Source organism: Littorina saxatilis, linkage group LG2 (assembly GCF_037325665.1).
Source record: "Littorina saxatilis isolate snail1 linkage group LG2, US_GU_Lsax_2.0, whole genome shotgun sequence".
NCBI classification, from domain to species: domain Eukaryota; kingdom Metazoa; phylum Mollusca; class Gastropoda; order Littorinimorpha; family Littorinidae; genus Littorina; species Littorina saxatilis.
Window position 1 is genome coordinate 64,876,212 of NC_090246.1, and position 14,922 is coordinate 64,891,133.

General features: G+C 39.4%; 1 long non-coding RNA gene across 2 annotated transcripts; it reads left to right on the forward strand.

Annotated features, from left to right (window-relative positions):
* The first annotated feature begins 3,996 nt into the window (after nt 1-3,996).
* LOC138959538 (uncharacterized) lies at nt 3,997-12,022 on the forward strand. Of its 2 annotated transcripts, XR_011453741.1 has the most exons (4): nt 3,997-5,902; nt 6,438-6,538; nt 7,944-8,180; nt 9,861-12,022. It is a non-coding gene; the product is annotated as an uncharacterized lncRNA (long non-coding RNA). The 2 variants fall into 2 exon arrangements; XR_011453740.1 differs by lacking the exon at nt 3,997-5,902 and having other exon boundaries at nt 5,909-6,538.
* Nucleotides 12,023-14,922: the final 2,900 nt, after the last annotated feature.

The following is a 14,922-nucleotide window of genomic DNA, read 5'->3' on the forward strand; positions in this document are numbered from 1 at the left end:
GTTCATTCAAAGGTGTTCGAGTGTGACAGGGAGACTACCGTCGCCCTTCACAGCAGACTCTGCAGAGTTGTTCGCCTTAGAAGTTGTGAGCTATTTATAGCTAGCTCGCCAGGCAACACCTGTTGATTGTAGAGTTCTGTTTGTGATGGAGTCTGGCGGCTTTTGTCTCTCTGTATGTTCTTGCCTTCCTTTGTGTGGGCACAAACTGGTGGATGAAAATGTTCAACACGTGCTCTAAGACGGCGAACCGCCACGCTGTCTGTCTCTGTCTCGCGATTCACCCGGCGAAGCCGGGTATTCCTCTAGTAACAGATACATACATACGTGATTAACTTTCGATCACTTATACAATGATTTACTTCCCCGTGTCTGACCCTATTCTTTGACATTGTTTGGTCAATGAGCGACCGTAAACTTGATCTGTGTGATTATTGTTGAAATAGTATATGTCTGGGACTGAAATTAGTGTGCTTCAACCGAATACTGGGGGATTTGGGTGAGTGTGTGGGATTGCAGTGGAATAAGGAGGACGCTTTTTATTCTGTGTGTGTGTGTGTGCGTGTGTGTGTGTGTGTGTGTGTGTGTGCACTGGGCGAAAAGTCACGTTTTGGCACTATAACGTGGCATATAACATGAAACATGAAGTTAATCAACTGAATTTTGTGGCATTATACCTGTGCGATTCACATCAAGTTAGAAAAACTGCCGTAACGCAATAAAATCCCTGGGATTTTAGCGAGGTGCAAAACACAGTAAAACATCGAGTTTTGGTGTCTGCGTTTTGGACGTTTTCGCTACATTAACGCACGGCGATTCACGTCGTGTTAAACGCGTTTCAGCAGTGCGCAAAACACCACGAAACCTATGGAGTTACGATAAGTTTTTCTGCTTTCTAAAACTTGATGTTAGAGTGTTGTTTTGATGGATTATTCTGCGTTTTCATCAGCCTGGTGCCGAACCTGCAGAATCAGACGATTATCGGCTCCCTCTCTCTCTCTCTCTCTCTAGTTTCTCTCTCAGCACGGTCACACACACACACACACACATACACACACTGCACATACATCATACACACACACACACCGTCACACACATTCACACTGTCACTGCACACGGCACACACACATGCACATGCACACACACACATACACACACTGATCATCAGTTTATACATGTGAAAAAAAGTGCAGTGCACAAACATTTTGGGGGGTATCTCTTATTTTCTCTATAATTATGAGCCTTGTCACAGTACAGTGTACACGAGAGACTGCATTGCCCGTGCGTTGAGCAGAGAAAGTAGGTCATTCTGAGCTGACTATTTAGCGCGGTCAGATTTTAGTTTTCTTCTATATTCCTTTGCACTTTTGCTGGGGTAGACTACTGGCCGAGTTAATCGTTTTCCCATGTGTGTGGGACCTGTAAGGAATTCGAAGCGGCAACGGACCACAGATAGGTCTTTGTTCTACTCTCTCCCCCCCCCCCCTCCCCGAAACATCCGTCCGAGATGGTGGCTACTTGTTGACTGGACTTGCAACTTTCTCAACTTGTACAGTACGAACTGCAGTGACTCGAATTTGAGTTTTGGGATTTCTCTTGCTCTACCTTTTCTGATAATGTTTTACTTAGCTCGTGTTTAGATGCAATACATACTGTCTCTTTACATTTAGTCAAGTTTTGACTAAATGTTTTAACATAGAGGGGGAATCGAGACGAGTGTCGTACGCGTGTGTGTGTGTGTGTGTGTGTGCGTGTGTGTGTGTGTGTGTGTGTGTGTGTGTGTGTGTGCGTGTGCATGTGTGTGTGTAGACTGAGCGATTCAGACCAAACTACTGAACCGATCTTTATGAAATTTTACATGAGAGTTCCTGGGTATGATATCCCCGGACATTTTTTTTTTCGATAAATACCTTTGATGACGTCATATCCGGCTTTTTGTAAAAGTTGAGGCGGCACTGCCACACCCTCATTTTTCAATCAAATTAATTGAAAGTTTAGTCAAGCAATCTTCGACAAAGGCCGGACTTCGGTATTGCATTTCAGCTTGGTGGCTTGAAAATTAATTAATGACTTTGGCCATTAAAAATCTGAAAATTGTAAAAAAAATAATTGTTTTATAAAACGATCCAAATTTACGTTCATCTTATTCTTCATCATTGTCTGATTCCAAAAAACATATAAATATGTTATATTTGGATTAAAAACAAGCTCTGAAAATTAAAAATATAAAAATGATGATCAAAATTACATTTTTGAAATCAATTTAAAAACACTTTCATCTTATTCCTTGTCGGTTCCTGATTCCAAAAACATAGAGATATGATATGTTTGGATTAAAAACACGCTCAGAAAGTTAAAACGAAGAGAGGTACAGAAAAGCGTGCTATCCTTCTCAGCGCAACTACTACCCCGCTCTTCTTGTGAATTCCACTGCCTTTGCCACGAGCGGTGGACTGACGACGATGCTACGTATACGAATATACGGTCTTGCTGAAAAATTGCATTGCGTTCAGTTTCATTCTGTGAGTTCGACAGCTTGACTAAATGTTGTATTTTCGCCATACGCGACTTGTTTTGTTTTAGGATCGATTTTGATAATGATTGAGAAAGTATAATAGCCGGTGTTAGTTTTACAGTCGGTTTTATGAAGTTTGAGTAAAGAAGTGCGTGGTTTTTACCCTCCCTTTCGTTTTCCTTCCCCTTCTTTAGTTTGCTATTATTGTGCTATCTTTTCCTGCTTCTACACACACACACACACACACACACACACACACACACACACACACACACACACACACACACACACACACACACACACACACACACACACACAAATCGAATCTAAAACTAAAGAGCCGAAATGGCTGCACTCTAACTCATCTTTGATCTCCCAAAAAAACAAATCAATCAATCATTCACACATGGATCAGAGGCAATGATATGGCTGACAGAGAAGCAAAAGAGGCTGTTACAGATCAAGCAGCATTTCATGACATAAAATTTACAAAGACGGGAGCAAAACACAAAATGGCCAAAGTTGCCTGGCGTCACTGGGAAACAGAATTAAAAATAAAAGGCAATGCTCATGGTTGGCTTATTCTGCCCCGACAAACAAAACAAAACAGGCCTACACTCCCCACCTCCCTCCTTAAATTACTTCGCAGCAATCGCACGGATGGATGCGCTCACAAGTGCTTTCCCCGTCTCTGTGAATGTGGAAAGTTTATATCTTTTTTACACCTCTTTGACCGCTGCCAATCACTCCAACAAGACTTCCGCAACCTACACACCACAATAGCTCCTGTGCTACACACCCTTGTCAACGAACACAAACTGAAACCCCATGAGGTTTTTTTTTTTTTAGATAAACGGCATTGCACGCTTCAATGGAAGCTAGCATACACCCTGTGTCTCTCAATATATAAGGCTGAAATAGGATATCTGTTTTAAAAACCCTGATCTCTGTTCCTCCTTCCCACCCCTCAATACTCTCTCACGCCGAGCTTTTTCTTCTTCATTGTATTATTTTTCCAGTTATGTATTTACTTACCTATTCAGCCACAAATATAACAATATTCCACATAACAAAAAATAAAAAAAATAAGCCTACAAAACCGCTCCAGTCCAACCATATTCTGCGTACACAATCTTCACTTCCATCCCCATTTTGAAACATCGCAACAGACTTCCAGATATGATTATAACACGACCATATGTGTTCTCTGGTTGCATGTTTGTTCAGTGTCTTGTCCCCACATAAAGCCGCATATTAACTCTACCTGTCCTAAAGCCAGTTGCAGTTCTAAGAGGACGTTAAAACTAATTATCATCACTGCACACACACACACACACACACACACACACACACACACACACACACACACACACACACACACACACACGCACACACACACACACACACACACACATATATATATGAAAAATCCCATGTATGTTTTATGATTGTGGTCTGAATACAATTTGGAACTCTTACTACACTCATAGACCTATATTAATATAGGTCCCTGCTACACTCTTGTTGATTTTACATTTAAGTTGTTGTCAGAAGTATTTTGTTCGTCGGTTCGTGTCTGGTGCGTGTGGTTTGAATGCCGCCCTGACAAATGTCTTTTAAAAACACATTCACGGTAACATCTTCGACGCAGACACAGACAGTTAGGAAGGGCTCCTAATATGGACCACTTTTTGTTTCATGCTGATAACTAGCTTGTTTTCTTGCGAAGAAGTTTCATTTTGTGTTTGGTAGTCCTTCTCTCTTAGGTTAACCGTTAGGCCTAATTAGAGTGAAATAGCTTTGATAGACATTCAGCAAAAATTAAATACATACAAAATCACAAATGGTACATATTAGGAGCCTGGGCGCCTAATATGTACCAGTGAAGCGGCCTTCACGAATCACTGTTAAAAAAAGCCCCCTGGTATACTTCAAAATAGCATGATACAACTTAGTGTCAGACTAATTCAAATATGATTTAGATTGATCTGTTTCGGGTTGATGAGAGCATTATTTGAAGAACACCAGGAAACTAAACAAGCTTATCAAAAACAGAGTGCAAATAAGTAAAATTATCAACTTCCACGAATATGTGCACGATATAAATTGCATTTAAAAAAAAATCCCTGCGCTTAGAACTGTACCCACGGAATACGCGCGATACAAGCCTCATAGGAAATGGGTGGCCGAGTGGTAACGCACTTGCGCTCGGAAGCGAGAGGTTGCGTGTTCGACCCTGGGTCAGGCCGCAATTTTCTCCCCCCTTTCCTAACCTAGGTGGTGGGTTCAAGTGCTAGTCTTTCGGATGAGACGAAAAACCGAGGTCCCTTCGTGTACACTACATTGGGGTGTGCACGTTAAAGATCCCACGATTGACAAAAGGGTCTTTCCTGGCAAAATTGTATAGGCATAGATAAAATGTCCACCAAATACCCGTTTGACTTGGAATAAAGGCTGTGAAAGGTGAATGCTCGCCTAATAGGCTACTGAGCTTTACTGGCCGATGTGAATGCGTTATATATTGTGTGTACAACATGTCTGTTTGTCTGTCTGTCTGTAAAAACTTCCATTTCAAACGGCAGAAATTAATATGTAAGCGCCTAGGGCTATATCTAGATTAGGCGCATAAAAATGATCACAATAATAATAATAATAATAATATTGATTGATTGATTGAAAAGAAGACTTTTTGTTATATTTTTCTTTAAACTGATCTCGAGGGCTAGTAATAGGTTATTTCCAGCAAGCTTCTTAATGAATTAATGAAAAAAGCCTTTAGCTTCTTTTTCTTCGATTTGTTGAAGGTGGTCCATATTAGGGGACTCGCACATAGCCTACTTTGAGATTTTGCTATTGATTTTTTGTTTGAAGTAGAAACTTGGGGTCAACACTGCTAAAATGTAACAAATGCGGTCTTAGCTGTCATATATAGCAATTTTTGTGTGATAAAAGCTTTGGCTGTGGACAGAAACTAGTCCGTCAGTTTAGGCAGCACATTAGAGTGAACGCTGCCTTTCGCTAGCAGCCGCGCATCAACGCGCGGCTGTGAGGTCACTGTTCTAAATACAGCCCTCACGCTAGTCACATGATCAAATCACATGACTTTTATCACGGTTAGTCACGTGAGTTTACTACAAATGGCTGCCTCCATCATCCATGTGTTATTGAAAAGCGATTTTAAAGTGTGTATTTTGAGGTTTTTCTCCGGGATTTTTTCATGTGATCCAAGATGGCGTCGAGGTTTGTGCGTAGGTATGATGTGGAAGACGTTCATCGCTTTATATTTGATGTTCCTGGCTGGTAATGGAGATGTCAGCGATGAGGAAAACACGGTTCCGACGAAAGAAGGCAATGGTTATGTTGAACAACCTGACACTGACAGTGACAACGGTGAGTCTGATTTCTGACTACTCTGAGGAGAATATACCTTCGACAAGTACATCAGTACCGAGGGGGCGTGGTCGTGGTCGTGGTCGTGGTCAAAGCAGAGGTCGTGGTGAATATGCTAGACATGATAGGGTCGCAGAAAGTGACTGTTGATTTAGGACCTATGGATACTTATAAGTTATATGCATCTGACTGGTCTAGATTAATTAATAAGATTTTTCTAATGAAGTACCCCAGATTTGGGGAAATTTCCTTCTGAGTGCTGCTAGTCAAAGGGTTAATGGGGAAAAAAACCACTCTTTGTTCTTGTGATAATGTGTTTTTGAATAGATTCTAGTAAACTTCTGGTTTAGATTTCTTTTGTTGTTTTACTCGGTCACTGAGTCAGTCTTGTTCATTCTTGACATATTTGCAGTAGTGTGTTTTACTAAATCTTGTTTCCATTTCAATAAATCTAAATGTATAGGTCTGTTTAGTTAATTTAACTTATAATTTCGACTCGGCATTTTGAACATTTTCTTTGCATGTTTTTTTGCAGGGCCTACAGGCAAGCGAGCACTCATTCCAGGAAGTCTGCCAACCAACCATGTGCTACAGAAGTCAGTAGAAACACCAAAGACTCCAGCCAGGAAACCCCCAGTGAGTAAAAATTGCTGTTATTTGCCCAGTATAGTATGCTATTAGTGATAATGATAGTGATAATATGCTACTTGTAACTCTTTTGTGAGTACCGGTACATGTATACTGGGTGTTTTCTCAGTTTTTGTCCGCTGTCAGTGTGAGATTTATATTGTGGTATAACCTGTTTTTCTAGTTTCATGGTTTAGCCACGACTCACTTTGAATGAGGGTCATCTGCCAGGCATTTAGCTGATTATCTGATAAGTGATATTTATTAATTTGCTATTTATAAATTACAGTTACAGTAAACTAACACTGTCGCACAAAGTATGTGACTTTAAAAAAAGATTTGTTTGAAATCATATGAGCTCTGTCCACTAGATGATGGAGAAGGGAATTTTTCCAGTTGAGTCTGCAACATGGATTTTTTCTCTCTCAGGATAACAAATACAGTATGGTAGGAAAAATTTAGGGTTGGTGTGGCGATAACAATAAAGCAGGGATGAAAATTCTCCGTTTTTTCCGACTTTTCCGATTATTTTCAATGGGCCATCCGATTTATTTGTGCGATTCCGTTTTTTGGCTCACGAAGTGTAGCCTATGCGATCGTAACTTTGTCTGTCTGTGCGTTTGTGCGTGTGTTTGTACGTGTGTATGTCTATGGTAGAAACTTTAACATTTCGTCATTTGAAGACGTCACATTATGGCGTAAGAGGGTTAGACGTCACGCGAAGGAATTACTGAAAGTCTCGGTCATTGTTTTTTGAGCGGGCCGAGACTAGTTGGCAGTCGTGTCGTAGATTGTTGACACTCTCTCTCTCTCTCTCTCTCTCTCTCTCTCTCTCTCTCTCTCTCTCTCTCTCTCTCTCTCTCTCTCTCTCTCTCTCTCTCTTTCAACTTCAGGCCGTTCAAGTTCAAGCGTTATTATTCTGGTTTGTTTCGTTTTGGTTTCATTTTTCATTGCTCATTTTTCTTTTTGATTTATCTCCCTTTCCCCCTTCTTTTGCGCTTGGAGGACATCATCTTCTCTGATAAGTCGTTTTGATATTTATATTGTTGTTTTCATTTTTTTTTTTAACCTGTCGAAGACCATTAGGTTGAAGCGTTGTTCATTGTCATTTGTTTGAAAATATTTCATTGCGAGTCCAGAATATTAGGTATTACTCTTAGTCGTGTCCCTTTAAGTAGGCTACAAGCAGACAGACAGATCTAGATCTAGTGTCTCGCTTTCTTGCACAGTGTCACCTATGCTTACTGTGTGTGTGTGTGTGTATGTGTGACGGAGTGATTGAGTTTGTGTTACTGTTTGTCTATTTCTTACGTGAGCCTTGAAGGCTTCGCCTCTTGTTTTACATAAAAAAAAAATTTTTTTTATTAAAGATATGTCATAGTGACTTGACTAATTGATTTGAATTCTGCTGCAGGTCAGTCGCCCCCCCACCTCCTGCTCCTGACCTGGTTGCCTACTACAACTTCGAGGAAATACGACAGGACACCCTTCAGCTTGCTGCACCATGGTGTCTCTTGGAGAACAGCAAGGAACAGATACATGTGGGAATAACCGAAGCCAGCCAAGTGAATCTGTTGTCCTCTACGTTATGATTACGTACTCCAGCAGACATCAACTTGTGGTCGACGTGCGTGGGTTTTGCTCAAAATACGTAAGTATTGGTCAGTGTTTGGCTTCTCGAATTATGTTTCAACTTAATCTCTGTCTCGAACCACAGGCGGAAAGTATCACTACTGGACCACTACTTACATAGAAAGACTATACTGAACGAATCGTCGGTACGCTTACCACACTGTCATACTGTCATACTCATAGTTATATCACTGATACATTTGTACAGGTAAACATGGCTGTTTGCTGAAAAATCGTTGTGAAAAATTGTAATGTCTCTGAAGTTTGATTCAGTCCGTCATTCATTTTGATGGGACGTCAACCCTTGGTGAGGCTAATAATAATATTGTTTTGATCTGTATTGTGGAATTCTAGAACAAGCTCTGGTTTGAATGACCAGCTAAGATTAATGCTAATAGTAAATAAGTACATTATTTTTGCATTAGCGGGGTATACAAAATATTTTATTACAAAAATACCACACGGTTTTGCTTGATCAAATCATTTATCAGCTAACAATATGCTTTTATTGAGTCACTTGAGAAAAAGTGACTCTATGTAATCGGTCAGTGTTAGTCTGTCCGGCCGGCCGGCCGGCCGGCCGTCCGGCCGGCCGTCCGTAGACACCACCTTAACGTTGGACTTTTCTCGGAAACTATCAAAGCGATCGGGCTCATATTTTGTTTAGTCGTGACCTCCAATGACCTCTACACTTTAACGATGGTTTCGTTGACCTTTGACCTTTTTCAAGGTCACAGGTCAGCGTCAAAGGAAAAATTAGACATTTTATATCTTTGACAAAGTTCATCGGATGTGATTGAAACTTTGTAGGATTATTCTTTACATCAAAGTATTTACATCTGTAGCCTTTTACGAACGTTATCAGAAAAACAAGGGAGATAACTAGCCTTTTCTGTTCGGCAACACACAACTTAACGTTGGGCTTTTCTCGGAAACTATAAAAGTGACCGGGCTCAAATTTTATGTGAACGTGACTCATTGTGTTGTGAATAGCAATTTCTTCCTGTCCATCTGATGCCTCATATAATATTCAGAACTGCGAAAGTGACTCGATCGAGCGTTTGCTCTTCTTGTTTTTTTATTTTTTATTTCCCCTAAATGCCCAAAAAAAGTCTAGGGTCGCGCAAAAAATAGGGTCGGTCGGGATACCGTAAACAGAATATATATATATTTTTTTTGCCTTAGGTGCATGATGTGTTGTTTGAATCTGACAGTGATTGTATGAATTTTTTATACATGTATTGTTGTCACGCGCTTTGAACTTCTGATAAGGCGCTTTATAAATGCCCGTTATTATTATTATTATTATTATTATTATTATTATTATTATAAATAGATACACACTTGTAAACTTATGTTAGTTTTCACACGTGAGCATGAAGGAATGTGCCTTTATGAGGAATGTATAGTGGCTTGCAATATTGAATTTGAGGGATGTTTGCAGTTATATAATATATTAGCGCAGCTCAGTTTTCTTCAGGGTTCCGTGAGAACAGTGAAATTCTCCTTTGAGGACTGAAAAATATCTTGGATAATTGGTCTTAATTGGGGGGGGGGGGAGATTTAAAACATAAGTACATTCAGTGATTCACATGTGTTTTTCATTTTCACTGTGTAAAGGTGGGGAGGTCCTTCTCTACTTGTTTCTTTGTTTTCCCATTGACATATATTTTTGTTCTTGTCTATATTTTTTACATAGGTTCCCGATTAGCTGCTGTCCTCATCCCCAGCCGACTGTTTCCGCTGAAGCCATGAAGGATACTTCTTCATGTAGGCGTGGACATCTTTTTCGTCACCATGCAAGGCTTCCAGTACCATATAATTTTGTGAATACTCTGGGGACCTGTCATCAACTTTGGAAGGACGCTTTATTTTAACACTTTGTACCCCATCTATGTTGACCAAGATTTTTTAAGCCGAGACCAGCTGTGCTGCAGCAGGTCACTCAGAATTGTAGAAAACTGTATCAACAGGCTAGAATGCTGGCGTTAGATCAACGTTACAGGAAGCGACTGAAGCTAACAGTCTAAGCAGGATGCGGATATGTGCCGAATAATAACAGATGCAATGTACATAGTGACTGTGTGTATGGATATATATCCATACCTGGTCAGATAGAGCCATATGAGTGGGTACGGATATATCCATTCCTGGGAGATAAGGAGTTAAGACCACATCTGAACTGAGGATTTAGTCTCTCCATAATCAAACGCTGAAGAAGATTTCAGAATGAACTTTGTTAGATAAATTATGATCGCCATATTTTAGGTCCCCCCCTCCCCCTTTTTCAAACTTCCCCGCTTTTAAGACCTTACATTTTTGGATTTTCTGTTCACAACCTGTTGTACATTTACCTACATATTAAGCAGGTTTCCTCCTTTTTAAGACAAGCTTTTTTTTTTATTCTTGGAGGCCTGAAAAGGGGGGTTGGAAGGACACTGTATTTGTTTGTTCGAAATTCAGAATTCAAATAATTCTTCATCAACGAGTTATTACTGCCTCACCATAGCAGTTAGGCCAGTCTTACTAACTCTTACTTTTATTAATGTGCCGTGATGCAAAGACGTTGAGCAGTTTTCAGATGTTTATGAATCTAGGGCTTTCAAAATTTACTGACATGTTCGACTCCATGACATCCAAAAATGAAGTTCAGTTACCCCTTTTCAACTTTGAAGGTCACATTGTTGGCGAATTTTTAGCAAAAAGTTGGAACATGGTATGACTCTTCTTATTCACAAGGGAAGTGATTTAGTTCTTTACTGATTTTCATTTTGTGTGGCCTTCTTTCACCCATAAATAAAAAAAAATTCATTCATAAATGTTCATACCCAAGGGAAGTAATTCACATATGTATCTATGGCCAATGTTTTCACAGGGCATCTGCCCCCCCCTCCCCTCCCAACACACACTCACATGGGATAAAACTTACATGGCTCTTATGGGTATGACGCTCTTACTCACAAGGGAAGTAATTTACTGATGGTGTGTTTTCATTTCGTGTGGCATTATAATTTATTTTAGCTTATCCAATTATAGTGTGGATGAACACTGTCTCCACTCAAAATAGTCCTTTGCTATTGTACATTGTGAATCAGCATTTTTGTTTTTTGTCCTGTTTGAATAAAGTGCAATCATTTTACAACCAAAGTGTTAATGTTAAAGATGTTTACATAATGTGTGAAGGATGATGCATTTGAAAACTAATATTGTTAAATGTAAATTGACCTGTGACAAGTCAGCAAAGTGCAATATCCAAGCATGAAACCCGCACACAATTCCCAAACAACATGCTTTCTTTTCCACAAAATTCCATCCAGGTGAAAACAATTATGTGAACGTCATAACATGGTGTTTTTTTACATTAATAATCAAGCCTAACACCAACTAACATGGTGTTAATAGGCATTTGAGCAAGCTTTAACACCAACATAACATGGAGTTAATAGGCATTTGAGCAATCTTTAACACCAACATAACATGGGGTTTTGCATGTTAAACCAGCAATAACATGATGTTAATCACATTACAAGCAAGCTGTAACACCACCAAAACAAGCAGTTTTGCAAGTTAAGTCTACGATAACATGATGTTACTTGGCGTTAAACCAAAGCTTTAATCCCATCAAAACTTGACATTTTTGCATGTTACAGACATGCTGTAACATGGTTTAACATGATGTTTTGACCGTCGCAAAACGCGCTGAAATTCCAGGCAATTTCGCAGCGATAACTTCAACAAAATCCAATCAAAATCTGGCGTTGTCGTGAACACCAAAATGTGATAAACCCATTGAAACTTGAAGTTTTGTTGGGATTTTGAGTAGTTTTGTAAGATACAAAACGCCACTTTTCGCCCAGTGTGTGTGTGTGTGTGTGTGTGTGTGTGTGTGTGTGTGTGTGTGTGTGTGTGTGTTTCATTATATTTCACTCTTTACTGTTTCCCACATTCCTTTTACGCTTTAGTAACATTATAGATTGGGAGATGCACGACAGGCGAAGAGCAAAAACAATTCATTTAAAAAAAAGTGACAAGGGTGTTGTAATAATTTTACATTTATCCTATCGTAATCATAAAAGTCAACTGAAGAAGAGTTAGTTGCCACTTTTTTCGTGTTTTATTATACAATTTAAGTGTATTGGGTGCGGTTTTTATTGTTCAGGGTGTTCATTTTTATATTTAGTCAAGTTTTGACTAAATATTTTAACATCGAGGGGGAATCGAAACGAGGGTCGTGGTGTATGTGCGTGTGTGCGTGTGTGTGTGTGTGTGTCTCTGTGTGTGTGTAGAGCGATTCAGACTAAACTACTGGACCGATCTTTATGAAATTTGACATGAGAGTTCCTGGGTATGTAATCCCCATACGTTTTTTTCATTTTTTTGATAAATGTCTTTGATGACGTCATATCCGGCTTTTCGTGAAAGTTGAGGCGGCACTGTCACGCCCTCATTTTTTAACCAAATTGGTTGAAATTTTGGTCAAGTAATCTTCGACGAAGCCCGGACTTCGGTATTGCATTTCAGCTTGGTGGCTTAAAAATTAATTAATGACTTTGGTCATTAAAAATCTGAAAATTGTAAAAAAAATAAAAATTTATAAAACGATCCAAATTTACGTTTATCTTATTCTCCATCATTTGCTGATTCCAAAAACATATAAATATGTTATATTCGGATTAAAAACAAGCTCTGAAAATTAAATATATAAAAATTATTATCAAAATTAAATTGTCCAAATCAATTCAAAAACACTTTCATCTTATTCCTTGTCGGTTCCTGATTCCAAAAACATATAGATATGATATGTTTGGATTAAAAACACGCTCAGAAAGTTAAAACAAAGAGAGGTACAGAAAAGCGTGCTATCCTTCTTAGCGCAACTACTACCCCGCTCTTCTTGTCAATTTCACTGCCTTTGCCATGAGCGGTGGACTGACGATGCTACGAGTATACGGTCTTGCTGAAAAATGGCATTGCGTTCAGTTTCATTCTGTGAGTTCGACAGCTACTTGACTAAATATTGTATTTTCGCCTTACGCGACTTGTTCTCTGTTCCTTACAGTCATCGGCACTATTGGTTTAAACAACATTTTATTCAGAATGTCTTCGCATGAATCAATTCAAAACGTATGTGACAGGGGAGGCTACCGCTCCTTTCACGGCAGACTCTGCACCCGAGTTGTTGGCCTTTAAGTCAACACCGGTTGATTGTGGAACTCTGTTTGTGATGGGGTCTGGTGGTTTCCGATTGTCTGTATGTTCATGGAAACCTTCGGGTTTGCATAACAGTTTTTATAGGGCTAAGATATTAGCCCTAACATTTTCAATCCTGTTTGATTGCACTTCGCCTCCCGAGGTGATCGTAGTGTTTCGGCACTCGGTTACACGTACAACTAGGACACGCACTCAAGCAAATGCTTATAGTACGTGACCAGAACAATATTAAATTACACACATTTTCATAATGGTGGACATAACAAAAATAAATCAGAAGAACAAATTGAAAGAATGGGGATGGGGAACTAAATAGGAACAAACGAATCTACAGAAGAGAAAACAAGTCGCGTAAGGCGAAAATACAATATTTAGTCAAGTAGCTGCCATTTTTCAGCAAGACCGTATACTCGTAGCCACAGGAGCTTGTATCAAATCGCCGGTCGATCATTATCTACAGTCCACTACTACGACATACTACTACTATAGTATGTCGTAGTAGTGGACTGTAGATAATGATCGACCGGCGATTTGATACAAGCTCCTGTGCTCGTAGCATCGTCAGTCCACCGCTCATGGCAGCCAAAGGCAGTGAAATTGACAAGAAGAGCGGGGTAGTAGTTGCGCTAAGAAGGATAGCACGCTTTTTTGTACCTCTCTTTGTTTTAACTTTCTGAGCGTGTTTTTAATCCAAACATATCATATCTATATGTTTTGGGAATCAGGAACCGACAAGGAATAAGATGAAAGTGTTTTTAAATTGATTTGGACAATTTAATTTTGATAATAATTTTTATATATTTAATTTTCAGAGCTTGTTTTTAATCCGAATATAACATATTTATATGTTTTTGGAATCAGCAAATGATGGAGAATAAGATAAACGTAAATTTGGATCGTTTTATAAATTTTTATTTTTTTTTACAATTTTCAGATTTTTAATGACCAAAGTCATCAATTAATTTTTAAGCCACCAAGCTGAAATGCAATACCGAAGTCTGGGCTTCGTCGAAGATTACTTGACCAAAATTTCAACCAATTTGGTTGAAAAATGAGGGCGTGACAGTGCCGCCTCAACTTTCACGAAAAGCCGGATATGACGTCATCAAAGACATTTATCCAAAAAATGAAAAAAAACGTTCGGGGATTTCATACCCAGGAACTCTCATGTCAAATTTCATAAAGATCGGTCCAGTAGTTTAGTCTGAATCGCTCTACACACACACACAGACACACAGACACACAGACACACGCACATACACCACGACCCTCGTTTCGATTCCCCCTCGATGTTAAAATATTTAGTCAAAACTTGACTAAATATAAAAAGAAGAGGGTGTCGGTAGGGCGGGAGGGGGAGGGGGGAGAAAGTACACTATTAGCGATAGTCCTGATTTTATTTATTGCAAAGGTATGTATCTGAAGCTGCGTTCTAGTCATATTTGAATGAACCTAGACGTATATAACACACACAAACTAGAGCCAATTGCAATAGTAAATGTGTACAGATATGAGACAACGGGGCCCAGAGGCCGATGTAAATGGCTGAT